This window comes from Mesoplodon mirus (genome assembly GCF_964341445.2).
Source record: "Mesoplodon mirus genome assembly, chromosome: 3".
NCBI classification, from domain to species: Eukaryota; Metazoa; Chordata; class Mammalia; order Artiodactyla; family Ziphiidae; genus Mesoplodon; species Mesoplodon mirus.
In genome coordinates this window covers 42,937,947-42,965,746 of record NC_138978.1, presented here as the reverse complement: position 1 = coordinate 42,965,746, position 27,800 = coordinate 42,937,947, and the positions used below count along the sequence as shown (strand labels likewise).

The 27,800-nt window shown below is 48.1% G+C and overlaps 1 long non-coding RNA gene across 1 annotated transcript in view; it reads left to right on the top strand.

Moving 5' to 3' along the window:
* Nucleotides 1-6,919: 6,919 nt before the first annotated feature.
* LOC309800653 overlaps nt 6,920-27,800 on the top strand; it is a 36,301-nt gene continuing 15,420 nt past the window's right edge. Inside the window, exon 1 of the long non-coding RNA XR_014293491.1 lies at nt 6,920-7,622. This is a non-coding gene — a long non-coding RNA (uncharacterized lncRNA). The remainder of the gene's footprint in view (nt 7,623-27,800) is intronic.

Sequence of the window (27,800 nt, the reverse complement as noted above, 5' to 3'; positions counted from 1 at the left end):
TCCCATGACTTCATACACCCTCCTCTTAGCAATCTAAGACAGAGTGGAATCAAGTGCTCAGTTGGCTATTCTGATGGTATCTATCATTTATTGAGCTCCTTCTATGTGTCAGGTTCCTTATGTATGCTAGTCCTGCTTCTCACAATAACTTGCCAAGGTAGAAATATCAGTAGCATTTGCACAGATGAGAAAACTGAGACCCGTATGGTTAAGTGACTTGTTCAGAGTCATATGGCCATTTAGAGGTAGAGCTGGGGTTCAAACAGGTCAGTTTGACTCCAAAGCTAGATGTCTTGTAACCCAACTTTACCACCTCTTCCAAGGGCCGCTGGAGTCAGGAAAGAGGTTACAGCAGGGTTACTGTCAGGTCTGGGTCCTCAGAGCCCCAGATGGAGCCCCAAACTGTCCTGCAGTGCCATCTTTGTAAGAACCAGTCCAGCTGTCCCAAAGCCAAGACAGCTAGAGGAGATTTGCACTTTCCCAGTTCCTTCCAAGGAACAAAAAGTGGTGCAAATTTTTTTTAAAATCATAAAACGGTGTGAATAATGTTTTAATTAGTTGGCAAATTATATGGCCGGGGGCCTTACTCTGTTCTCCGAAGTAGATATGAACTTTATTAACGTTTTTTTTCCTTTTGCAGATTAAATTGGCTCTTTGTGAAGGTTGGGTGTATGGGAGTGTGGAAAGTTCTCATTACATTTGGCAGGAATCTTGGCTGGGGTATACAAGGAAAGTTACTTTGAGATTTTACTTCGGACGGTGAACTTGGCCTCCACCACTCCCTCCTGAAACCCAACTCTTTGTAAGCGGAAACAGGGGATAAAAAAAAAGATAAGGAAAGAAATAAATTAGAGTGGGAAACAACTGAAGGATAAATAATCCTCTTAAAACAGTCACTGGGAGAGGCAATGGAGAGAGTCCTGGATGGGGTGTGGCGTGAATTCTGGTTGGGTTCACTTACTTGGTGGCCTTCTGACCTTTGGCAGAAGGCCACCCTCTCCAGGTCTCTGTCTGCCCGTCTGTGACATAGGGGGATAATCCCTGCTCTGAGGCTCCACCTCAGGTCTGCTGAGAGGATGGAGTGGGATATTATCTGATAAAGTGATTGAACTTTTACAAAGCACTGTCCACATAGAAAGCTATGGAATATCCCTGACACCTGGACCAAAGTCCTTGGGTGTCACCGGAGCCAAACCCAATGCCAGCAAGGGAGCCTTCAGGGTGACATGTGAGAAAAGGATGTCTCTTAGATGAGCTCCTGAAAGGGACCCTACAGGGGATCTACAGTGTGGGAACATGGGTGGGAATGAGTGTGCTGGGTGTGTCTAATGCAGGTCAGCACACACTCAGGCCCCTGAGTGTGTACATGTGATTGCTTGTACATGTGGGTGTGGTATGTGTGAATCCCTGCATCAATATGGGGGTTGGGGGGTAGATTCATGATCTCATTCACTCCACAAGCAGGTTCTGAGGATTTACTGCATACTCTGCACTAAGTGCTGGGGGTTCAGTGATGAACAAGACAGACTAGTCCCGCGTGTGTGTGAGTGTGCAAAGGTGAGCTTATAAGGAAGGATTTTCGTGTGTATGTGAGGATGTGTGTGTGGAAACACACATCTGTGTACATGAAGGAGTATGTGCTTTTGTGAGTTGGCATGTGAGTCTTTGGGAATCTGTGCGTTTGTGTGTTTATGCAAAAGAGAGAAAAAGAGAGAAAGAATTCCTGGCCACCCTAGAGGGCTACAAATTCTGTTATAATGCCTTGAGGTTTGAAAAGCCCTGAGATGTCATCTTGCCCAGTCCTGATGTCCAAGATAGAGACAGAGGCCCAGAGAAAGGAACCTGTATGTAGAAGGTCAGCCGGCAGCAAAACGGAAGGTCCAGAATTTACACCTGCTGATTCTGAGCCCAAGGGGCTTTTCTTACTGAAGATGTGTGAAAATGCAAATTAATTGTGGGGCTGTAGGGAAGCCTCTCGGGACAGAATGAAAGGGTAGGCCAGGCCCCAGTGTGCAAGGTCTTGAATTCCATGACAAGGAGGTGAGACTCAGTCTGAGGGGCCACAGGAGGATTTGGGCAGGAGAGTAGAGTGCAGAAAACCAATGGGAGCCAGAGGCACGGTGGGGCGGAGACCCGGAATGAGGCAGGTGTAACGTCCAGGTGAGCGGGGCTGCGCCCTGAAACAGGGAGGGTTGAGAAGGGAAGGACTGAAGAAGGCTTCTAACCTAGAATCAGAGGCCTTTGCATCCATTAGAATGTGGAGGGTGAGCTCCCGTTTTTCTAATTGTTTACATGATGAGGCGGTTTCCCCCAAACCTGGGAACTAGAAGGAGCCTGGGAGTTTACACACGCATCTCATTAAAATCACAGGACAGGGAATCCCCTGGTGGTCCAGCGGTTAGGACTCCACGCTGTCACTGCCGAGGGCCCGGGTCCAATCCCTGATCAGGGAACTAAGATCCCACAAGCCGTGCGGTGCAGCAAAACAAACAAACAAAAACAACAACAACCGCGACAGCCCTGTGAGGTGGGCATTCCTTCTCCATGTTACTGATGAGACTACTGTGGCTCCAAGTGCAGAGGTAACCACCCAAAGACACCCAGACTAATTTGGCTGCGCCAAGACCACTCATCAGGCACCTCCTTTGTGCCAGGAACTGGGGTTGGCACCTTATGCACGTTACTTCCTTCCAGCCCTCCAGGGACCATTTCTCCATCTTTCAGATGAGGAAAATTAGGTTTGGAGGTGGTAGGTAAATGGCCAGAGTACACAGCTTCTTCGACCTGCACCTGAACACAAGCTGTCTGATTCCAGTGCCCATAGTCTTTCAACAATCCCACATTTCCTTTGAAAATCAGGACAAATGTGTTTGCAACACAGCTTAGGATGAAGTGAATTTAAGAACTCTCATCCCTAGAGAGTGTACAAGCTTAGAATACAGGCTTGTTCAAAAGAGTTTTGTCAGATGCCTGGGTGACAGGCTCGTACTGGGGATGAAAGGGCCCCACTCCTAATCATCAGGAGCCACATGAAGGAAGCCAGATGGGGCCTCCAGAGCCCCGCTCCCTTCCTCCTCTGGAGGCAGAGCAACTGCGATCTCCATTGAGTTCCCAAGGACGACCACGTGGGGCCGGGGCTGGCAATCAGCGCACAGGGGACACGTGGCCCCAGTAAGCTCATTGTGAAGCTCAGGTGAGACCTTGTCTGTACGGGTCCTTCCAGCCATTGGGGATTCTACACCTTCACACCCATCAGAGATGCAGCATGCTTTTCCTTCGGTGACAGAGACGCTGGGCCTTTGCGTCAGTGCCTGTCTGACTTCCCTTGCCCTGAACTAGTGCAGGCACCGAGAGCCTCCACACTGCACACTCAGACCTGCCCCGTCACTAAGCCCATCCTGTCCAGTGCAGAGAGGATAGTGACCCCTCCCACCAGAGGCTGACATCTAGAATTTGTCTTGTTTTCCTAAACCTGCTTTCAGGTTTAGCCGCCCCGAGACTCTCTTTCCTGCCCTCGCCTCCATTCTCATTTCCTCAAATTGCTGACTGAATTCCTACTATAACCACGGCAGAACACCCAGGATCTGACTTTCAGGACAACCAAATACTTCCTGGAGATTCCCACTGCTGGCCCTAGTCAGAGGCCCTAGAGGAGGCATCAGTACGGATGGGGTCTGGACACCCCCGCCCTCCTGAACTTTGAACTCCAAGACTGGTCACTCTGATGACCTGAGACTATGCCAGCTCCAACATTTCCCTTGCCTTATCTGCCAAGACCTCAACATGCCTTTGGTCAAGCTTACCCAATGTACCACACTTGAGCTGATTTCTTCTGACTTTTTGGCCCCAGAGGCTCTAACCTCATTCCACCCTAATCCCTGAAACCAATTCCTGGCCCCACTTGAAAGCCTTTCAGACTGAGTGAAAGTTATCTTCTGCCCCAAGTGTGTTGTCATCAAGACACCATGGGTACTTCCTTCCTGACCAGAAATGCCATCAGAGAGTCCAGTAAGTGCTTGGCTCTCTGCCCTCAGCAAGGTCTCCTCAACATCCGCTCCCAAAACCATAGCTGTCAGAATACACACCCACGAAAATTGTCAGGAAGCCACCAGTTCTCTGAATTATTTACTGTCCCCTGGAACATAGCCAGCTAGATACTGGTCATGCAGACGCTAGGAAAATATTTATGTGGGTCCTGATGGATGCTTGGCGAGGAAAGACTGCCTGCTGTCAGCTTTTCTTCCTGCTGATAAGGCAAAGCTACACATGTCAGACAGCTCTTAGAAGGACCCGGCAGCAGGGACCTGGCATCTGATCAGAATGAGGTTAATGGCTGCAACCCTCTGTTCCAGTCCTGTCTCTGCCACCAACTAGCTCTACTCTTCCCAGGGCCATAGCTCTTCCATCTGTAACATCATGGAGTACACAGGATGACCCCCATGTCTCTGATCCTATGAGACTGTGACTCAGACAGAATCTGATCTCATTTCCAGATCTACCATTATGATGCCATCGGCTCATAACGGAACTATTTTTCTTGGCATCCTGGAAACGTTCCTGAAATTCCAACATCCTAGAATTTCTCTTTCCACTGATCCAGTTTCTGTAACCAGATGGGAGAACTCCATCTGGAGGAGGAAGATCTGAGCCTAAAATAAGAGAGTGAAGTGGAAGAGGGGAAATTGAGTTCAAGCAGCGTTTGTCATGCACCCATGTGGGTCAGGCTCAATGCTGAGCCCACTGGGACAGCAAAGCCTCCCCAGCAAAAGGCCTCCTGTCCTTTAAGCCACACTGCGCTCCAGTTCTTTCCTCCAAGAGCTCACAACAGAGCAGTGTGGAGCGGGCCCACAAGGCTCATCTTATTCCCAAACTGACCCTCGTGTTTCTTTCTTGCCATAAACCCAGGACATCCACCCGCTGCCCTCCTCGGCTCTGCAGTCCTGTCCTTGCCCAAGATCATCTTGGGCTCCGTGCTGTGAGGAGCTCCAGCCTCTTCAGCTCCTGTCCCCTGTGGACGATCTACCCCACAGGTCCTTCCCCATTTCATAGTTTATAGCTGCTCCCTCTGAAGACTCACTCAAAGTAACAAAGTCACAGATACAGACACGGGACAAACATTTAGGAACCCCCAGAGTTCCTTCATTGTCTCTACTCAGGGGCTCCTGACATCTTCCCTGAGATGCTCCACGCCATCTCAGGACCCCAGTTTCCCTGAGTGGGGAGCTCCTTCAGCCTTTCTCTCTGCTCAGACCCACTCTTCTCTAGGAAGTTTCCATGTGCCAGTCTGAAGGTACGATCTGGTGGCTGTGCTGGCCACAGAGAAATTGGAATGTGGGAGCCTTCCAGGCTGCATGAGTGTGTTTAGTGGCTATTTCCCTGCAAGAGTACTCAGGGCAGGCAGCAGTGGTCGGGCTGGCATCACTTCCGTTTACCTGGTCTGAAGAAGCACTCCTTCTGGACCCTCCTTTTCTCCATTCAACAGATTCATTTAATACCTATTCTGTGCTGGACACTGTGCAAGGCGTGAGTGAGGGGAGGTGCACAGGCAGACACAGCCCTGCTTCCTTCACCTGCCCCAGATGCCAGGGACCCTAGAACATGACTGGACCAGCCTCTCAGCCTCTACCGCCTCATGCCCTCATCACAACTCCTCCCCCTTCACCTGCCTCACTCCTGGAATCACGGCATCATAGGAGGTCAGAGCAAGAAGGGCCCTTTGAGACCAATCTAAGAAACCTTAGACAATCTATGAAATGAGTAAGAATGGAGCTGTGTGGATAAAGATACGGATAAAGGATGCAGATAAAGAATGGCCTCCACGCAGTGGTTAACAATCCGCCTGCCAATGCAGAGGACAAGGGTTCAAGCCCTGGTCCGGGAAGATCCCACATGCCATGGAGGAACTAAGCCCGTGTGCCACAACTACTAAAGCCTGTGCACCTAGAGCTCATGCTCCACAACAAGAGAAGCCACCGCAATGAGGAGCCCGCGCACCACAACGAAGAGTAGCTCCTGCTCGCCGCAGCTAGAGAAAGCCCATGCGCAGCAAAGAAGACCCAACGCAGCCAAAAATCAATCAATCAATCAATAAAAAAAGAATGGCCTCCACCTGGAAGGCCATGCCCTGTATGGTGCAGCCATACGACCAAGTCTAAAAAAACTCTGATAGTAGAATCACCTTATATTACAGATGAGGAAACAGAGAGGCAGAGAGAGGCAGGGCTGGGACCCAGGCAAGTTTACATATTTGAAGTGGCTGAGTATAGATTCATACCCAGGTCTGTTTGATTCTAGAGCCATTTTGTCTAGAACCCAGGTACACAGCTGTTAAAAAAAATCATGCTGAGGAACCAATGACCAGGCTGTTGCTGCTATAACTAGCCATAATAAGAGAGCTGGTCCTCCCAGGGAAGATGTATTTTAATATGCCTTATCCATTCAAGAAGAAAAACAGCTAAAACCCAAGCAATTATAATACTATAGTATCATGGCAGTGAGAGCTACAACATGCTACAGAGATCCAGGGGAAGCAAAAACTAAGTTCACCAGAGGTTTGTAATAGGGAATCAAGAAGGCTTCTCAGGAAAGGGGATGGCTAAGCAGGGCCTTGAAAGATGGGTGGAAATTCACCAAGAGAAAAGGGGTGAGGAGCTCGGACGTGCCAAGCTAAGTGGGTATCAAAGGTTCGTTTTCTGAGTTTGGGTGGCAGTTGATGGGTGGGGAGAAGTAGGAGATGCAGCTGAGAAGCAAGCTCGTGGCTACAGGCTGAAGGGCCTTGGACACAAGGCAAGAGGGTCCTGATTTTATATTCAAGGCGCCGGGGATATAAACGTTTTCAAACAGAGAAGCAACCCCTTGTGAGTTGAAGAAGACTCTAGGGATAAAGAATGAACACATCCCAGACACAGGGGCTCATAATGTTAACAGTGATCATGACAGCTCAAAGGTGAGTATCACTCATAAATCTCAAAATAAAACTTTCACACAAACTCATTTATTCCTAACATTGGTCCTGTGAGGTAGGTATCCTTCTCCCATATTTACAGAAGGGGAAACAAGGCCCAAAGTCACGCAGATCCGTCCCCTCAGTCCAGACTGTTCATCAAGGAGCTCCTCTCTGCAGAGTCCAGGCGAATGTACAGACTGAGCCCGGATTTCTGCCCGTGGACTAGCTGTTCTCTGCATCACATCTAACTTTGCGGCTGTAAAATTCTGAGACACAGTGGCAGGCTGGCTGCCTCGTGGGGCTGCTGGTCTGAGCCATGGGTGGTCAGGAATGTTTCAGGACTTCCTGGGCCCCGTGTTCCAGGCCGGAGTGCCTGGATTAATGATCCATCTACAGGCAGAGCGAGCAGAGGCCCTGACGTCCGGCGCAGGGCATCGATTAGACTTCACACTCTGAGCTTGCTTTCATCTGAGGCTCTCCGGGCGGGCCGGGGCCTAATAAGTAACATTCTCTGAGCCGCACAACATGAGTGAGCTGGAGGAGGAGAGAGTCTTTTAGCAGCCCCCATCAGCGGTGGGAGAGGACCCCACCACCACCCAAGAAATCCTGGCCATGGCTGCTTGGCAGACGACCACGTCTTCCCAGCTGACACCTCAGTCCCGCCTGCACTTGCACAGTAAGTGGTTTTGGTCTCATCTTTGAGATTCAAAACATTTTTATGGGGAAGTAACACTAGGATTATTATCCTCACTCTCCACGTGGGGAAACTAAAGGCCAGAGAAGGGCAAGGAATGGCCCAAGGGCAGAGGGACCAGGATGAGAGCTCGGGTCTCCTGCTTCCTTGCCTGGCAGCCTTCCAATGCAGGAAGCTCTCTGCTGCAGGGATGTTTGGACCCTCCTGGCACCTCAAGGTAAGGGAAGATAGGAGTGTGCTTTGATTTTCTATTTTACAAGAGAAATCATTACAGAGGTGTCATGTTACTCATTCATGCGTTGGTTCAGCAAATACCTACTGAATACCTAGTATGTTCCAACCTCTGTGCCAGGTGCTAAGGATAGTGGAAAATAGCCCTTGCCACTGAGGAGCTTATAGCTGGAGAAAAGGGGGAAGTGGGGTGTGTGGCAGGGGAGAGGTAGATATGCAAATACTAAGTTCATGAGGTGCCATGGTGCTTTACTAGTAAATCTAGTTAATATTACAGAGCATTTGGGGCCTAAGGTCACAGGGAGGGCATAATAAGTCCACCCAGAGGAGTGAACGCTGGTAGTAATGGGGGATGGGATCAGAAAAGGCTTCTTTCTGACCACGAAGAAGATAACCCAAAATGGGAAGATAACCCAAAAATGGAACCTTAAAGAAGGGCTAGGTGTTCATCAGGCAAATGGGAGGTAGAGGGAGGGGGTACAAGTAGGGAGGAGGGACGAGTTGATCCAGGCCATGAGAGAGGCAGGAAGCTGCTCAGCTCACTGAGAGCAATGGAGTTGGTTGAAGAGTAGGGTCTGAGTAAGATGCTGGGAGATGAAGTTGAACAAATAAGCAAGGGTCAGGTCAGAAAGCCTTCCCAAGCCAAAGTGAGGGGACTGAACTTTATCCTGAAGGATTCAAGCAAGGGGGCAATGTGGTCAGAAATGCATTTTAGGAGGATCACTCCTGCTGTAGTGTTGAAGATGTACGGAAGGGTCGAGAGATTGAAGTAGACACATCTGGAAGGCGAAAGTGATGGTTCGTGGCCACAAAGGACACCAAAAACCCTTGTCTGGTCTGGAAAAGCCTCTGTCCTGAGAATTTTCTTACCTAAAAAAGTGCTCCCCATGCTTGTCGACTTATGCCAAAGCCCATGGATCTGGCCCCATTCCATGCTCCTCTGGTCTGAGAAGAAACCACAGCATCCTTTTCTCTCTTCCTATAGGACTCCCTGTACCATTTCCCCACTTCTGCAAGTACACATTTTCCCACAGGGGGCTCCCCACTGCCCATCACTGCCACCAACACATGGCAGCAAAGCACCACACCACAACACCCCGCTTCAAACCCTAGATGACTCCACATTATCTGCTCGTCCCCATTCATTCCACATCAGGTATGGATTAACTGAGCATCTACAATGTGCCAGGCACTGCTAGGCTCTGTGGATGTGGCCTCTGCTCTCCCCTCCGTGGGCCCCTATGGTTAAAATCCAAACTCCTTAGCCCAGCATTTCAGGACCTTTTTAGACTGACCCCAGCCCACCTCCTTGGCCTCATGCTCTCCCTCTCTCCCTCCAGTGCTCTGCACTTGTCACATTGAGCCACTTGATGTTCCTTAAATACCTTCTAGTATTTTTTCCAAATAGAAATATCTTTTTTTATTAAAATGCTAATACATATACACTCTAATTCGAATAATACCAACGGTGGAATGTAGACAGTAAAATTTTGTTCTCTAACATCTCCTATCCACTACCCTCCAAATTCCATTCTCCAGAGATAAACACTGTTAACATTTGGGTAAATATCCTTCCAGATTCTTTTAAAAACTTTTATGCCCTAGCATACCACCTTTTGCAAACTCTTTCCTGTCCTCGGGACTCACTGCAATGCTTTATTCCCTCCTCTGAGAAGTTCTCTACGGCCCCAAGGGCAGAATGAGGCACCCAGTTCTTACAATAAACATAGATTTACCACCCTATATTGAAACCATCTGTTCACATAGTGTGTCTCCAACAGGCTAACTGTTGTCTGAGATGACAACCTCTACAAGGACAGGGCTGTGACAGCCTTCATCTCCACCATGTTCACAGTGCCTGCCCGTAGTAGTTACTCAATGAGTATCTATAGAGTACATGGTGGATGGATGGTTGGATGGATGGATGGATGGATGGCAGGTGGGAACTCCTATGGCATGCTCCACAGGATACACATAAGGGGATAGGATTGGCATTGAGTAGTGGAAAGGAACCCAGCTGGAGTTTAAGGACCTGAATTCCTGTTCTGGCCCTGCCTTCTACCTGCTATGTAGCTTTATATAAGTTTCCTCACTCTCTCTAAGCTTCAATTTTTCTACCCGAAACTGAATAGCGGGGCTGGGTATTTCCCCAGAAGCCTCCCAATGGATGCTCCAGAATGCTTAGCTGGCCCTCGTCCAGCACCCTTATTTCACACCTCTGTAATTACCCACCTGCATGCCTTTTATTATAGCGATTGAGGTGGGGGCGGGGGCTCATTAAATAAAGGGAAAAAGGAACTTGCTGGCTTTGCTGAAATGACATTGTTGGCATTAACTAGATTAACTTCTGAAATGAAAAGCCCACGAAAGCAAAACCAAAACAGAGAAGGAGTCATGGCTTCCGCTGGGGGCTTCATGGTTCCCTGCTTCGGCCTGCCTGACCCCCAACCCAGGCCTCCCAATCCATCCTCCCTTGGGAGGTGGCAGGAGCCACTTTCCTGCTTGCCTTCACACAGGACTTCACCTCCGTGATCTCAAGAAAACGGCACTGGGCACTGAGCCCCAGGCCAGGACTCGGAAACTACTCAAGGAGGCTCCAGTCTGTAGGAGAGACAGGCAGACACATTGATGCCATGCAGAGTGGTGAGAGCTGGACCGAGGAAGCCAAGGACTGGGGGGCCCAGAGTCCAGGGATCAGAGAAGCAACACTCCAGCTGAATGACAAGCAGGTCTGCAGACAGAGCTTCTGGGAAAGGCGTTCCAAGGAGGAGCAAAGAGGAAGACACGGAGACACGAGGAGGAAGTCATCTTTAGGCAGCCGAGGGCGGTCCTGCGGGGGCTGGAGCACAGAGGGAAGGGTAACACTGCTGAAATTAGTGGTGTTGTCAGGTCACGCTTCTCACGATGACTCGGGGGACAAGCGTACCGCAGCCTGGGCAGGGGACTGAAATACCAAATGTCTGAACCAAGCCAGGGATGCCTGATGCTGGCGTGCAAGTGCACCCATTAGGTAGCAGTGGGAGGGAGCTGCTGCCGAACTCAAAGCTGGTGCCAGCTGGTGCTAAGAAACAAAACCGAGGCAAGAAGCGGTGATGGACTCAGACCGAGGCACTTTCTCAGCTCGCCACACTTACAACCATCAGAAGAGGCAGGCGGAAACTGAGGGAAGTGGGCCCAGCTCTGCTCACTGGCTCCGGTACCTACAGAGGCAGGAAAGGATGGAGTCTTGATGTCAAGCCGACTGTCTGGTCTCACAGGGAGAGAATCAGTCCTTGTAAGCATCCCAGAGCACATGAGGAAAACCCTCCTCCCTGGATAAATCTGGTTTCTTCTCCCACTGCAGAGGATCAGCCAAGGTGAACCAGAGAAGGGAGAAAACGGGAGAAGAAACACCGTGTAGTCTGTGCTTCCTCTAGATAAGATACTTTACACAGACTTTCTCTTTCATCCTGAAAAGAGTCTAGATAGAAGTATTTTTTCTCCACTTGGTAGACCATGAAACTGAGGCTGAGAGAGGCTTACCCCCTTCTCACAGTGAATGAAGATCAGCGCTAGACTCAGCACAGAGGTCTTTGCAGCTCCGAATCTTGGAGTTCTCTCCCCACACAACTCGGCTCTCCAGACCCTGCCCTTGCCCATGAAAAGCTTCCAGTCTGCTTGTGCTGTGGGTCCGGTGATGTCACACTAGCTTGTTAACCTTTGACTAAAAAGCGTGAATCCTGTAATTCCTCTAAGCTGCTGGACATCAGAAAGGTCAAATCAACAGTCCAATGAGGACTTTAAACACAACTTCTATTCCCAGCTCCCCTGACCAGGGACATTTGTGATGTCCTCCTTCCGAGCAGTGACATCTAATGATAGAAGTCCTGGCACAGGACAGAAGAGATTCTTTTAGGTGAGAGGCCAGTGCAGCACCCCTCAACCTTGCCCAGCTGCACGCAAGCCCACACGTGGGCCTGCAGACCACCAACACTCTCTTGGGTCAGTCTTGGTCAGGATCACCAGATGCCAGACTAGGTCACTGGGTATTAATCATTGCCAAGGGGGAAGTTAAACTGAAAGCCAGTTCATTAAAGATTAAGCTTCTTCTCCGTAGCCCTCAGGGAAAGGGAGCTCTGGGTGGAGAGCAAGGTCCTGTTTCCGGAGGTCTCCTGTGAAAGTCTTCCTGGAGAGCCTGTGGTGAGCAGCAGGGAGCCTGGGTTCGAGCCCTGGCTCTGCTCTCCACCTGCTGGGGGACCTTGGGCAGGACACTTCTCCATTCTGAGCTCCCAAGTCCTCCTCTGACACATGGAGAAAATTCCACTGGGTTCCTTGTGACATGTTAGCATCTGTTGCTCTAAGATTAGTCTATACGTGTTTGCTCTTCTCTGTAGAATAGCTCTGTACCCCCAGGGTGCCCAGTGCAAGTTCACTTACTGTTCACTATCTCTGTGGCCGTGGAAAGTTGGCAGTAGATCACAACTCCACCATGAGACCTGGGGTGCAGGGACTCACATATCTCCTCCTTGCTCCCCACGTCAGCCAGATGGATCTCTGACCCCAGAACATGCTCTCTTTGCTCTCCAGGCACTGGCCCAAGTTGTATCTGGAGGGAGTTCTTCTGGCCCCGCTGATCCCACAAGAACAAAAATTTCCCATCTGGCCAATTCCTGGTGCTTCTTTTTGGATCATCCCATCCCAATGGGATCTGCTAAACCAAAGCTTTGCACGGGATCTTCACAAATTTTGATCCAATACCAAAGCAGTGACACAGAATATAATGACCAATCGATGATCAGATACCTAAACTCTTTGTACGCTATACAAGGCACTGTGATGGTGCCAGGGCTCCAGTGGTGGTCCCAAATGGAAGTGGCACCATATGTATCTTGGTTTGCAACCAGAAATTTCCATTAAGGTGAGACAGCTGAAGACAATAGTGGTGAACAATGACAGATTTTAAAACATTAAGGTAGTAAAATGAGAGAGGCAGTTGCGATTGGTGACTGATTCTTTCCTCTTTTTCTGTTGCTCTTAACCAGGCTCTTCATGAAGTGCATCTAGTCACTTTTCTGTCTGTAGATGGCAGCACGGGTCCCCTTCACTCCCCAAGGGGGACCAGGATTTTCACTTGAGAACAAGTGCTCCAAAGAACAGGGTAGAGCAAGCATAAAATAAGAGGAACTAGCTTCAGAACAAATATCCTCACCCGTTTAGATGTGAGCACATCTGGCAGAGTCACAAAACTCCCAAAGCCACACTCCACTTATAAAATAGCCCCTTCAGGATTCTAGCAAGATACCACAGGTCACCAATAACTTTCTAAAGAACCACTGCAAAGGGTCCATGAAACTCAAGGGAATTCCCCAGAAGTGCATCCAGATCCACAGAACCCAGGTGGAACACCTTTGAGCGGGAGAACGGCGGACAGACGGCAAATTGCCCCTCAGTCTGTTCTGAGTCAGCCTGGAGTGTCCTACCCCAGGGGCCGCTTTCCTCAGGCATTGCCCCAAACTCCCATTTGCTGAGTGCCCTCTATGTGCCTGGCAGGTTGCTGGGCATGTTATATGTACTGAGCCATCTCCCCCTCACGACGGGCACTCCTGCCACCCACTTTACAAAGAGGAAACAGTGGATCCAAGAGGTTAACCATCACTTGCACCAATGGGGAAACCTAGTGAGTGGAAGACTCCTGTTCAATGTCATGTGGTAGGTCACCGATGGAGCTGGACAGGACCCTGTGTACAGCCTGGAGTGAAGAACTTACCAAAGCAGCATGACGATACAGGACCAGAGCCATTGAAATCGGGGGAGAAGGACAGAAATGGGGCTCTGGGCTCAGGACACATCCCACACCTCCTCTGAAGAGTGTCCCCTCCGCTAAGAACGTCCTGGGGTGGCAGGTAGGAATGCCCCTCAGATCCAGTGCCAGCTCTGCCCCGAATGATCTGTGTGGCCTCAGGCAGGTCCCTTCACCTTTCTGAGCATCCACAACCTCCCCCAAGCAGGTGGTGAGTATCTAATGAGATAGTGGCAAGAAAAAAAGCTTTTAAAAGTATAAAAGCTCTCCTGGAGGTATTATTATTAATTATTATTATTACTATCATCATCTTTCTCGGTTATTAATGACCTGTTACCTGCTAGGGATCTGTCATCCAGGAATTTCTTTAAGCCCTTCTTGAACCTGTTTATATTTCTAGTCAGCAGCACCTCTGTTGCTTTTGATCTTCAGCCCCCAACCGAGGGAGCCACAGACAAAGTCCTCTGCATAGGGGCCGGGGTTTGAAGTCTCTTTGGTGAGTTCCATCATCACCAACTGAATTCAGTGCAATAGAGCCTCACTTCCTCCCCCCAGATCCCGTTAGTACGCCCAGATCTGTGTCAGGGATCTCAGGAAGAAAGAGACGAAGATATAGCCCTGCCTCCTCAAATCATACCCTGTATGTCCAGAAGTCCCCGGTAGGGTAGGAACATGGGACCCCCTCTCAAGTGCCTGTATTTGAGCTGAGAACAAAGTCCAGACCCCACAGCCCCAGAGACCATCCAAGGACCAGGGCCCCACCCGATCTCAAAGCCCATTTTCCTCTTCGAAACCAGAGGCAAAGTATTGGGAAGCCTTTCTCAAAGACACTGCAGAAGCCAGAAACATGAATCAAGCTCAGCCAACTTTGATACCTACTCTGGGATGAGTTACACAGATTTCAAGCAAATCAGACATGGTGTGGCTTAGCCTCAAGAAGTTCACAGCCTGATAGGTGAGACCAAGGTGCAGACAATGACCTCTTGCAAGGCAAGGTTAACTGAAGATTTGACTAGAGGATTCAAGAAAAGCAGTTTAGGGGAGGGCCTACCTAGGTCTGCCTGGGACAATCAGGAAAGGTTTACTAAAAAGCGACACGAATTTGGTGCTAAAGAATGAACGGGTGTTTGCCAGGTAGAGAAGGTGGTGAGCAGAAGGGAAGAATGTCTGGAGCAGGGAAAGCATGAACACAGTGTTCAAGGAACAGAGATGGACAGTCAGAGGACAGAGAGGCCCACCTGGGTGAGAGGGCTGGCTGTACAGTGCTGCCTGTCACCGAGACTGACAAGTGCCCTCCTCTCCCAACCTTCAGAACAGAGCCCTATCGGCAGTTGAAGTTCTGGCCCCATAAGAGTACTCCCTGACTTCCCTTAGGCAAGGCCTTTGTATTTCTTGGGTGGTGGAGACTGCAGAAGCTTGGCATCAATGTACTCTCAACCTCAGGCCAGTATTGCCTCTTTACCGACACTGTGGGTCTCAGAACATCTCTGGTGAGAAGAGCTTCTCAGACGTATCCCTGAGCTACCCCTTTCCCTTTCTACCCCTTTATTGCAGGTGAGGAAACTGGAGCAAGAAGCCCCTTCCTCACAAGTCAGGGACAGGGGTGGGAGTGGAAGCCAGACCTCCTGCTCCTCCACTGCCCTCTGCTCAAACGATGGGGTAGAACTCACCCAATCCAGCTGGAGGAAAGCTCCAGACAAATTCAAGTTGATTGTAACGGTAGCATTTGTAGGCAAATTATATTCTGTGAGCTGATGAGGAAGGGATCGGAGCCCTCAGCCTTAATTAATACCTAGTCGCTAACAACTTAATTCTGGGTGACATCTTAGCAGGGATCTCCTCTGAATGCCGAGATTCTTTCCTCCAACAAATCACCTATATAAATACATATATTTTAATAGCAGCAATTATAAAGTTCTCTGCCAACTTATGGGGCTGTTTAACATTCCTGGACTGAGGCCACAGTTTTTTCCCTTTCTCCTCCCTTCCCACAACCAAGGCCTAATGAATAGTAACTCTTTTGTGGCCCTGCGTTCCATTTAACCAATATCTCCTACCCAATGGGTCTTCGCAGGGAGTTAATAAGCAGTCTGGGAGGACTGCCTGAGGAGGTCCACGAACCTAATTGTTAACTGCAGGGCCTAATCAGCATCTGCTCCCCACCCAGAGTCCCCCACAGCTACACAGCCCTGGTCCCCCAGTAATGGGTGGAAAATCGGTGATTTCCTGACAGCAACCAATTTTCCACCAATTAGAAGAGAGATGGTGGTCTCTGGAGGAAGCTGGATGGCTCCATCACTTGTAGCTGGGACTGGAAGACAGGTAATCCTGGAGGCATTCAAGGAACCAAAGCCTGGGGCAGGGGGATCCCTTCATCTCCCTGCCTTTCTGGGTCAGCCTTGGCTTGTATCGGTGGAAGGTGACTTCGGGGACAGAGGCTGCCAGGATACTTCCCTCAGAGCTCGTCTCACTCAGCGACCCTGTTACACGATAAACCACCCTCCCTCTCTCCTCCAGGGCCAGCTGACACGGGCTTCTGCTGGGTCTCTCTCCTCGGTGCTCAGGACAATTGAGAAATTCCTCCAAGGCAGTTGGTGTGGAGGCTGAAGGAAGCATAAGCTCTGGAGTTGAACAGTTGTGCCTTGAAATCCTGAATTTGTTTCTTTTCAGTTGTGTGTGACCTTGGGCCAGATATCAAAATTCTCTGGGCCTCAATTTCCTCATTTGTAAAATGGGGTTAGTCATAGCACCGACCTGATGGGATAGCCATGAGGATTAAAGGAAACGATGTGGGTAAATCCCTTTACATCATGCATCATAATGTTCAATAAATAGGTGTTATTATTATTCTTCCTATGATTATGGTGATAATGAATGGTACTATTACTAATCAATAGTACCAACAAGTGTGTGTCAGGCATCGTGTTGAACACTACCCTAGACATCCTTAGACATTTCTCCAGTTCGCTGGCCCTGCCCTCATCATCTCCCATGTGGTCTCGCACCCCTCCAGTTCATCCCCCACAAAAGGGCCAGTGATCTTGCCAAAATACCGGTTTGACTGTGCCCACGTCTCTAGCCAGATTAACACCACACAGACTCCTTCGCTGGGGCTCATAAACCCTGAGCCCTCTCTTCTCTGCTAACTCCTCGGTTTCAGCTCTCCCCACTCCCGGCCCTGTTTCTTATCATCCTAAAACAGAAATACTCTTATGGCCACAGTCCTGGAGCATCAGACGCACCTTTCCAATGAACGTGAGGATGCGTCGACACCCCAAAGAAAGAGCACGCAGGGTAGGTGCACAGGAAGTGTGGCTCTCCCCTGCTCTCAGGCCACAGCATGGTGCCCAAAGGAGCTTGTGATAACGTTGCTGACGGGCTTTTGAGTTGTGAGAGAGAGACAAGGTCACCCTCAGCGTCAGTTTGGCGTTTATTGGACTTGACTATGCTCTAAATTCTCAGATAATTGGCCATTCTCATTTGGTAATTGTAACTGAATCAGACAGAGTCTCTCCCTCAAAGAGCTCAGTCTGTGGGGAACAAAATAAGAAAAGTGAATTTAATGAGTACTTACTCTATGCCAGGCACTCTGCTCAGAAACTGTACATAGATTATCTCAGGGGATTATCTAATTTGATCTTCATAAGAGCTTCAGGAGTAGGACGAACGTATAATTTATCATACAAAGAGACACTTCTGGGAGTGAGGGGGCTCTATTAATAATTACACAGGACAACAGGCATAAACCGGGGCCATCCCAAGCATGTCAGGACAGATGGATGCCCTGTCTTAAAGGCATAGATCCTTTTTTTTTTTTTTTTAATTTATTTTGGCCGTGCCGCACAGCTTGCGGGATCTCAGTTTCCCAAGCAGGGACTTAACCCAGGCCACGGTACTGAAAGCCCGGAATCCTAACCACTAGGCCACCAGGGAACTCCCAATATACCCTTATTTTAGAAACTAGGAAATGGAGGCATTGGGAGGATAAGGCCTATGCCCACATTCACATCCCTCTTCAGAGCAGGGGTTCAAACCGGGCCCTCTGGCTCCAATCTCCCGGGCACAAAAAAGATTCAAGGTAAAACAGAATGTTTCCTGAGAGAAGAAGGGAGAGACATGGCTCTGGGCTTGAAGGTGAAGCAGGAAGGGAGGGCAGCAAAGGGAAAGGGCTGCTGGGCAGGGGAAGCACTCGAGCTGAGGGCCAGTGGGCATTCCGAAGGCAGACGGGAAAGTTGCTCAGGAGGGAACAGGGGCGAGCAACCAGGCGCAGGCAGGGAAGGAGGGAGGTGAGAAGGGCAGGGAGCTGGAGTGTGAGTTAGAGATGTGGCCACACACACGAGTGAGGGCTGATCAAGGAGTTCTGCAACGCGGGGCTGCAGGAAATAAGGAAGAAAGAGCAGCTGGGTAGCCTCCGCCCTGCCTCCTTCACATGCTCAGTGCCTGCTCCTCATTCTTGGGACACAGGCACCCCACAGCCCTCAGCGAGCTTCAGCTTCTCTCCTTTTCCAAACACAGCTAGAAAGCCCTGGGCCTCAAGTCCCCATCAGAGGAGTGAAAGGCTGCAGGGCTCCCGGCCCCTACCTGAGACCCATGCTATATGAGTTCTCCAGATTTGGGCGGGGAGGGGTGGTGTCCTGGCTAAGGTCACTTCGCACAGCTGGGGCTCAAACGGCATCCTCTTCTCTCGGGCTTTGCTTGTTTCTCAGACCCCAGTTGCCCATCCCTGCTTGCCAGCACTGTCAGGCTTCTGAGCCCGTTCTAGGTGCTCCCATCATCTCCAGCTCCTTGTCCACGGAACCCAGTACCAGGACACTGCTTTCCCAGAGGAAGTTCCTGAGGGTCCAGAGATGTTGGCTTGTCAACTTAGGCAGTCACTGGATTCCAAGCTCTGGAACTGGGAGGGAGGTTGTCTCATGTCTATCCTGGGAGAGACCCCAGATGCTGCTTCTGACCTGCAGGCTCAGGTTGGGCAGGCAATGCTCCTGCAGGTGAAGAATGAGCCCCACCCCCACGAGGGCCAGTCTTGAGGAGCGCCCAGAAGTGCCTCCGCCTGCTGCCCCGCCTCCAGCTGCATAGGCAGCTCAGCCGTGCGCCTAGCTCTACCTTCCTTAACCCTCAGAAGTAAGCGCCTGCGCCAGGTCTGCCCAGCCCCACTCACCCGGCTTCCAGCTCAAAGACAGAGCGGTGACAACACGTGGCTGACGGTGACCCTGCTCCAATCTCACCCCTCTGGGCCACCTCCACACCTTTGCCAGAAGGATCGTTCTAACAAATCGAATCACCCAATCGCTCCCCATCATTGACAAGAGAAACATTGGAGCATCTTCACACATAGCTGAGGGGGCCCTCCAGATTCAGGCTCTGCCCGTCTCCCCAGCTTTATCCAGTCTCCCCACTGTCACCCATACACCTTCATTTAATCACTTATTCATTCATCCAATATGTACTGAAGGACTTCTTCATGCTAAGCCCTACGCTGGGTGCTAAGAGTCACTCCTAAAATGATTCTAACACCCATTTCCAACATGGTGGGGGGTGGCAGGGGGCTTCCCAGAGCACCAAGCAATTCTCCAACACCAGCTGGCTGCTCTACAATCAAACTCAGCTCTGCCAATACCTGCCTGGAGGTAGTGGCAGATTCCATAGGGTAAGGGCTCAGTCCCACAAGACTGCCCTCCACTTCAGAGGCTAATCGCAAGCCCAGGTTGTCACCTGCGCTTCCAACCACCCGGCTATAAACCAGAGGCTCCCACACTTCCTTCCTCAAGTTCAATTAATTTACTAGAACAGCTCACAGAACTCAGGAAACCTGTTTACTCACTAGATTACCAGTTTATGACGAAGGATATTAAAGGATATGAATCAACAGCCAGATGAAGAGATATGTAAGGCAAGGTCTGGAACAAAGGAGCTTCTCTGCCTCCGTGGAGTTTGACACCAGACACAGTGACACAGGGAAGTGCTCCGGTTCACCAGCATGGGAGCTCTAAGAACCCAGTCTTTTTGGGCATTTGTGGAAGCTTCATTAGGCAGGATTGATTAAATCATTGGCCACTGGAGATAGATTCAAACTCCAGCCCCCTTCCCTCCCCAGGAATCGGGGTGGGACTGAAAGTTCCAACCCTGTAATCACACAGTTGGTTCCCTTGGCAATCAGCCCCCACCCTGAGGTGCTTTCCAACAGCCACCTTTTAACATAAACCCAGTTATCGTGAAACAAGGCATCTTGAATAACAAGACACCCATTTCGCCTCGATGGCTCTGAAACATTTGGAACTGAGGACAAGAAACCACATATTATGACAAAAGATATTCCCGTGGCTCTTATCCTCCAGGAAATCCCAAGGGCTTTCGGAGCTATGAGCCAAGAACAGTGGATGGGGCTTCCCTGGTGGCGCAGTGGTTGAGAGTCTGCCTGCCGATGCAGGGGACACAGGTTCGTGCCCCGGTCCAGGAGGATCCCACGTGCCACGGAGCGGCTGGGCCCGTGAGCCATGGCCGCTGAGCCTGCACGTCCGGAGCCTGTGCTCCGCAACGGGAGAGGCCACAACAGTGAGAGGCCCACGTACGGCAAAAAAGAAAAAAAAAAACAAAACAACACAACAGTGGATGACGACCAAAATTATACAAGAAATATGCTTTGGTCATCTGAATGACCAAATATCTATTTCTTATAAATCACAATATCATGTTCCCCATTCTCCAACATCTCCATGCTGCCTAGGCTTCCCCTCCCAGCCTCTCCTACCTGTGTACCCCTGTTTAACCTCCAGGACTCAGAGCAGGGTCCTCCTCCAGACTCATCCCCACCCTCCTCCAGACTCTCATGGCCTCTCATCATGGTCTGTTTTGGTGTTTCCTGATTAGACTGAAGCTCAACAAGGAAAGGAGTTGAGTTTGAATCAGCCCTGTGCCTCTCACGGCAAAACAAATTTGTTACCTTTCACAGTTCCTTTATCCCTGGGCCTATATTTTTCATTATTTCATCACCCTCTCCACCGCCCTTTTGCTTGCTGCTAGACCTTAGGACACCTGTGTGTGTGTTAGAAAAAGATGCCCCTTCCTCCGGTTGGATGCAGCCCCTTGCCAAGGTGTGTATCTTGTGAGCAGACTGGATCTAGGCCCCAACTGCCCCTTGTTCAGACGTCTTGGTGCAGGACACACCAGACAGTCATATGTATCATTCCCAACCCCTATCAAGATACCCTGCCAGTTATATTTGGGGAAATACCCTCAACTCGAGGTCACACTAACATCAGGGGCTAATAGGCCTTCCACTGGCAGACTGCTTCTTCTAAAAGGAAATGGGTATGGAGAAGTTATGAAATAATCATGGGAATTGTGCATATTCTGCACAGCAGTTGGAAGATGTGTAAGACAGGGGCTTGTCCATCCTGCAGCACGTGCCACAACTTGAGTGGGTGTTGCTCCTGGTGAGGGTTGGGCCAGTGTCCCCAAGGAAGGACTTTCAATCATCTCACTTGCTTTCTTTTCCCTCTTTAGTCTTTGTGTTCTCAGCGTCTTGAGATCCAGCCACAAGGCTCCCTGCCCAACTTCTATACATTTGCACCCACAAAGGCACGCACATGCACATGCCCACATACACACATGCTCACTCCTGAAATTGTTCACTGGAATGGGCCCTAAGAGTTGAGCTCCAGAGAAGCTCACTTGCCAGAAAGAACATGATTCTGGACCAAGTCAAAAGATGATAGAGGGTCATTTAAAAATGTATAGAAACTCCCCACGGATACACCAGAAATACAGCTACACGTGGAACAACTCCTACAGAACACCTACTGAACGCTGGCAGAAGACCCCAGACCTCCCAAAAGGCAAGAAACTCCCCACATACCTGGGTAGGGCAAAACGGAGAGATCCGCACACAGAGGATCGGTGCCGAGCGGCACTCACCAGCCCGAAAGGCTTGTCTGCTCGCCCGCCGGGGCACGCAGCGCTGGAAGCTGAGGCTCGGGCTTCGGTCAGAGCGCAGGGAGAGGACTGGGGCTGGCGGCGAGAACTCAGCCTGAAGGGGGCTAATGTGCCACAGCTAGCCGGGAGGGAGTCCGGGAAAACTCTGGAGCTGCCGAAGAGGCAAGAGACTTTTTCTTCCCTCTTGGTTTCCTGGTGCGCTAGGAGAGGGGATTAAGAGCGCTGCTTAAAGGGGCTCCACAGACGGGCGCGAGTCGCGATTGAAAGCGCGGAGCCCAGTGACAGGCGTGGGACGCTGGGGCTGCTGCTGCCGCCGCCAAGAAGCCTGTGTGCGAGCGCAGGTCACTGCCCACACCGCCCTTCCGGGAGCCTGTGCAGCCCGCCACTGCCGGGGTCCCGGGATCCAGGGGCGGCTTCCCTGGGAGAACGCACGGCGCGCCTCGGGCTGGTGCAACGTCACGCCGACCTCTGCCGCTGCAGGCTTGCCCCGCACTCCGCGCCCCTCCCTCCCTCCCGGCCTGAGTGAGCCAGAGTCCCCGAAGAGGCTGCTCCTTTAACCCTGTCCTATCTGAGCGAAGAACAGACGCCCTCCGGCGACCTACACGCAGAGGCGGGGCCAAATCCAAAGCTGAGACCCAGGAGCTGTGAGAACAAAGAAGAGAAAGGGAAACCTCTCCCAGCAGCCTCAGAAGCAGCGGATTAAAGCTCCACAATCAACTTGATGTACCCTGCATCTGCGGAATACATGAATAGACAACACATCATCCCAAATTGAGGAGCCCGGAGTCAGTGCTGTGCCTCTGAGGTGGGAGAGCCAACTTCAGGACACTGGTCCACAAGAGACCTCCCAGCTCCACATAATATCAAACGGCGAAAATCTTCCAGAGATCTCCATCTCAACACCAGCACCCAGCTTCACTCAACGACCAGCAGGCTACAGTGCTGGACACCCTGAGCCAAACAACTAGCAAGACAGGAACACAACGCCACCCATTAGCAGAGAGGTGGCCTAAAATCATAAAAAGTCCACAGACACCCCAAAACACACCACCAGACGTGGACCTGCCCACCAGAAAGACAAGATCCAGCCTCATCCACCAGAACACAGGCACTAGTCCCCTCCACCAGGAAGCCTACACAACCCACTAAACCAACCTTAGCCACTGGGGACAGACACCAAAAACAACAGGAACTACGAACCTGCAGCCTGCAAAAAGGAGACCCCAAACACAGTAACATAAGCAAAATGAGAAGACAGAAAAACACACAGCAGGAGAAGGAGCAAGATAAAAACCCACCAGACCTAACAAATGAAGAGGTAATAGGCACTCTACCTGAAAAAGAATTCAGAATAATGATGGTAAAGATGATCCAAGATTCTATTTCCCAGATCCAAAATCTTGGAAATAGAATAGACAAAATGCAAGAAACAGTTAACAAGGACCTAGAAGAACTAAAGATGAATCAAGCATCGATTAAAAACACAATACATGAAATAAAAAATACTCTAGATGGGATCAATAGCAGAATAACTGAGGCAGAAGAACGGATAAGTGAGGTGGAAGATAAAATAGTGGAAATAACTGCTGCAGAGCAAAATAAAGAAAAAAGAATGAAAAGAACAGAGGACAGTCTCAGAGACCTCTGGGACAACATTAAACGCACCAACATTCGAATTATAGGGGTTCCAGAAGAAGAAGAGAAAAAGAAAGGGACTGAGAAAATATTTGAAGAGATTATAGTTGAAAACTTCCCTAATATGGGAAAGGAAATAGTTAATCAAGTCCAGGAGGCACAGAGAGTCCCATACAGAATAAATCCAAGGAGAAATACGCCAAGACACATATTAATCAAACTGTCAAAAATTAAACACAAAGAAATCATATTAAAAGCAGCAAGGCAAAAACAACAAATAACACACAAGGGAATCCCCATCAGGATAACAGCTGATCTCTCAGCAGAAACTCTACAAGCCAGAAGGGAGTGGCAGGACATACTTAAAGTGATGAAGGAGAAAAACCTGCAACCAAGATTACTCTACCCAGCAAGGATCTCATTCAGATTTGATGGAGAAATTAAAACGTTTACAGACAAGCAAAAGCTGAGAGAGTTCAGCACCACCAAACCAGCTTTACAACAAATGCTAAAGGAACTTCTCTAGGCAAGAAACACAACAGAAGTAAAAGACCTACAATAATGAACCCAAAACAATTAAGAAAATGGGAATAGGAACATACATATCGATAATTACCTTAAATGTAAATGGACTAAATGCTCCCACCAAAAGACACAGAGTGGCTGAATGGATACAAAAACAAGACCCATCTATATGCTGTCTACAAGAGACCCACTTCAGACCTAGAGACACATACAGACTGAAAGTAAGGGGATGGAAAAAGATATTCCATGCAAATGGAAACCAAAAGAAAGCTGGAGTAGCAATTCTCATATCAGACAAAATAGACTTTAAAATAAGGACTACTAGAAGAGACAAAGAAGGACACTACATAATGATCAAGGGATCGATCCAAGAAGAAGATATAACAATTGTAAATATTTATGCACCAAACATAGGAGCACCTCAATACATAAGGCAAATACTAACAGCCATAAAAGGAGAAATCGACAGTAACACACTCATAGTAGGGGACTTTAACACCCCACTTTCACCAATGGACAGATCATCCAAAATGAAAATAAATAAGGAAACACAAGCTTTAAATGATACATTAAACAAGATGGACTTAATTGATATTTATAGGACATTCCATCCAAAAACAACAGAATACACATTTTTCTCAAGTGCTCATGGAACATTCTCCAGGATAGATCATATCTTGGGTCACAAATCAAGCCTTGGTAAATTTAAGAAAATTGAAATTGTATCAAGTATCTTTTCCGACCACAATGCTATGAGACTAGATATCAATTACAGGAAAAGAGCTGTAAAAAATACAAACACATGGAGGCTAAACAATACACTACTTAATAACAAAGTGATCACTGAAGAAATCAAAGAGGAAATTAAAAAATACCTAGAAACAAATGACAATGGAGACACGACGACCCAAAACCTATGGGATGCAGCAAAAGCAGTTCTAAGAGGGAAGTTTATAGCAATACAATCCCACCTTAAGAAACAGGAAACATCTCGAATAAACAACCTAACCTTGCACCTAAAGCAATTAGAGAAAGAAGAACAAAAACATCCCAAAGTTAGCAGAAGGAAAGAAATCATAAAAATCAGATCAGAAATAAATGAAAAAGAAATGAAGGAAACGATAGCAAAGATCAATAAAACTAAAAGCTGGTTCTTTGAGAAGATAAACAAAATTGATAAACCATTAGCCAGACTCATCAAGAAAAAAAGGGAGAAGACTCAAATCAATAGAATTAGAAATGAAAAAGGAGAAGTAACAACTGACACTACAGAAATACAAAAGATCATGAGAGATTACTATAAGCAACTCTATGCCAATAAAATGGACAACCTGGAAGAAATGGACAAATTCTTAGAAATGCACAACCTGCCAAGACTGAATCAGGAAGAAATAGAAAATATGAACAGACCAATCACAAGCACTGAAATTGAAACTGTGATAAAAAGTCTTCCAACAAACAAAAGCCCAGGACCAGATGGCTTCACAGGCGAATTCTATCAAGCATTTAGAGAAGAGCTAACACCTATCCTTCTGAAACTCTTCCAAAATATAGCAGAGGGAGGAACACTCCCAAACTCATTCTACGAGGCCACCATCACCTTGATACCAAAACCAGGCAAGGATGTCACAAAGAAAGAAAACTACAGGCCAATATCACTGATGAACATAGATGCAAAAATCCTCAACAAAATACTAGCAAACAGAATCCAACAGCACATTAAAAGGATCATACACCATGATCAAGTGGGGTTTATTCCAGGAATGCAAGGATTCTTCAATATACGCAAATCAATCAACGTGATACACCATATTAACAAATTGAAGGAGAAAAACCATATGATCATCTCAATAGATGCAGAGAAAGCTTTCGACAAAATTCAACACCCATTTATGATAAAAACCCTGCAGAAAGTAGGCATAGAGGGAACTTTCCTCAACATAATAAAGGCCATATATGACAAACCCACAGCCAGCATCGTCCTCAATGGTGAAAAACTGAAACCATTTCCACTAAGATCAGGAACTAGACAAGGTTGCCCTCTTTCACCACTCTTATTCAACCTAGTTTTGGAAGTTTTAGCCACAGCAATCAGAGAAGAAAAGGAAATAAAAGGAATCCAAATTGGAAAAGAAGAAGTAAAGCTGTCACTGTTTGCAGATGACATGATACTATACATAGAGAATCCTAAAGATGCTACCAGAAAACTACTAGAGTTAATCAATGAATTTGGTAAAGTTGCAGGATACAAAATTAATGCACAGAAATCTCTGGCATTCCTATATACTGATGATGAAAAATCTGAAAGTGAAATCAAGGAAACACTCCCATTTACCATTGCAACAAAAAGAATAAAATATCTAGGAATAAACCTACCTAAGGAGACAAAAGACCTGTATGCAGAAAATTATAAGACACTGATGAAAGAAATTAAAGATGATACAAATAGATGGAGAGACGTACCATGTTCTTGGATTGGAAGAATCAACATTGTGAAAATGACTCTACTACCCAAAGCAATCTACAGGTTCAATGCAATCCCTATCAAACTACCACTGGCATTTTTCACAGAACTAGAACAAAAAATTTCACAATTTGTATGGAAACACAAAAGACCCCGAATAGCCAAAGCAATCTTGAGAACGAAAAATGGAGCTGGAGGAATCAGGCTCCCTGACTTCAGACTATACTACAAAGCTACAGTAATCAAGACAGTATGGTACTGGCACAAAAACAGAAAGATAGATCAATGGAACAGGATAGAAAGCCCAGAGTTAAACCCACGGACATATGGTCACCTTATCTTTGATAAAGGAGGCAGGAATGTACAGTGGAGAAAGGACAGTCTCTTCAATAAGTGGTGCTGGGAAAACTGGATAGGGACATGTAAAAGTATGAGATTAGATCACTCCCTAACACCATACACAAAAATAAGCTCAAAATGGATTAAAGACCTAAATGTAAGGCCAGACACTCTCAAACTCTTAGAGGAACACATAGGCAGAACACTCTATGACATAAATCACAGCAAGATCCTTTTGGACCCACCTCCTAGAGAAATGGAAATAAAGACAAAAATAAACACATGGGACCTAATGAAACTTAAAAGCTTTTGCACAGCGAAGGAAACCATAAACAAGACCAAAAGACAACCCTCAGAATGGGAGAAAATATTTGCAAATGAAGCAACTGACAAAGGATTAATCTCCAAAATTTATAAGCAGCTCATGCAGCTCAATAACAAAAAAACAAAGAACCCAATCCAAAAATGGGCAGAAGACCTAAATAGACATTTCTCCACAGAAGATATACAGACTGCCAACAAACACATGAAAGGATGCTCAACATCTTTACTCATTAGAGAAATGCAAATCAAAACTACAATGAGATATCATCTCACACCAGTCAGAATGGCCATCATCAAAAACTCTAGAAACAATAAATGCTGGAGAGGGTGTGGAAAAAAGGGAACACTCTTGCACTGCTGGTGGGAATGTGAATTGGTACAGCCGCTATGGAGAACGGTATGGAGGTTCCTTAAAAAACTACAAATAGAACTACCATATGACCCAGCAATCCCACTACTGGGCATATACCCTGAGAAAACCATAATTCAAAAAGAGACATGTACCAAAATGTTCATAGCAGCCCTATTTACAATAGCCCGGAGATGGAAACAACCTAAGTGTCCATCATCGGATGAATGGATAAAGAAGATGTGGCACATATATACAATGGAATATTACTCAGCCATAAAAAGAAATGAAATTGAGCTATTTGTAATGAGGTGGATAGACCTAGAGTCTGTCATACAGAGTGAAGTAAGTCAGAAAGAGAAAGACAAATACTGTATGCTAACACATATATATGGAATTTAAGAAAAAAAAATGTCATGAAGAACATAGGGGTAAGACAGGAATAAAGACACAGACCTACTAGAGAATGGACTTGAGGATATGGGGAGGGGGAAGGGTAAGCTGTGACAAAGTGAAAGAGCGGCATGGACATATATACACTACCAAACGTGAGGTAGATAGCTAGTGGGAAGCAGCCGCATA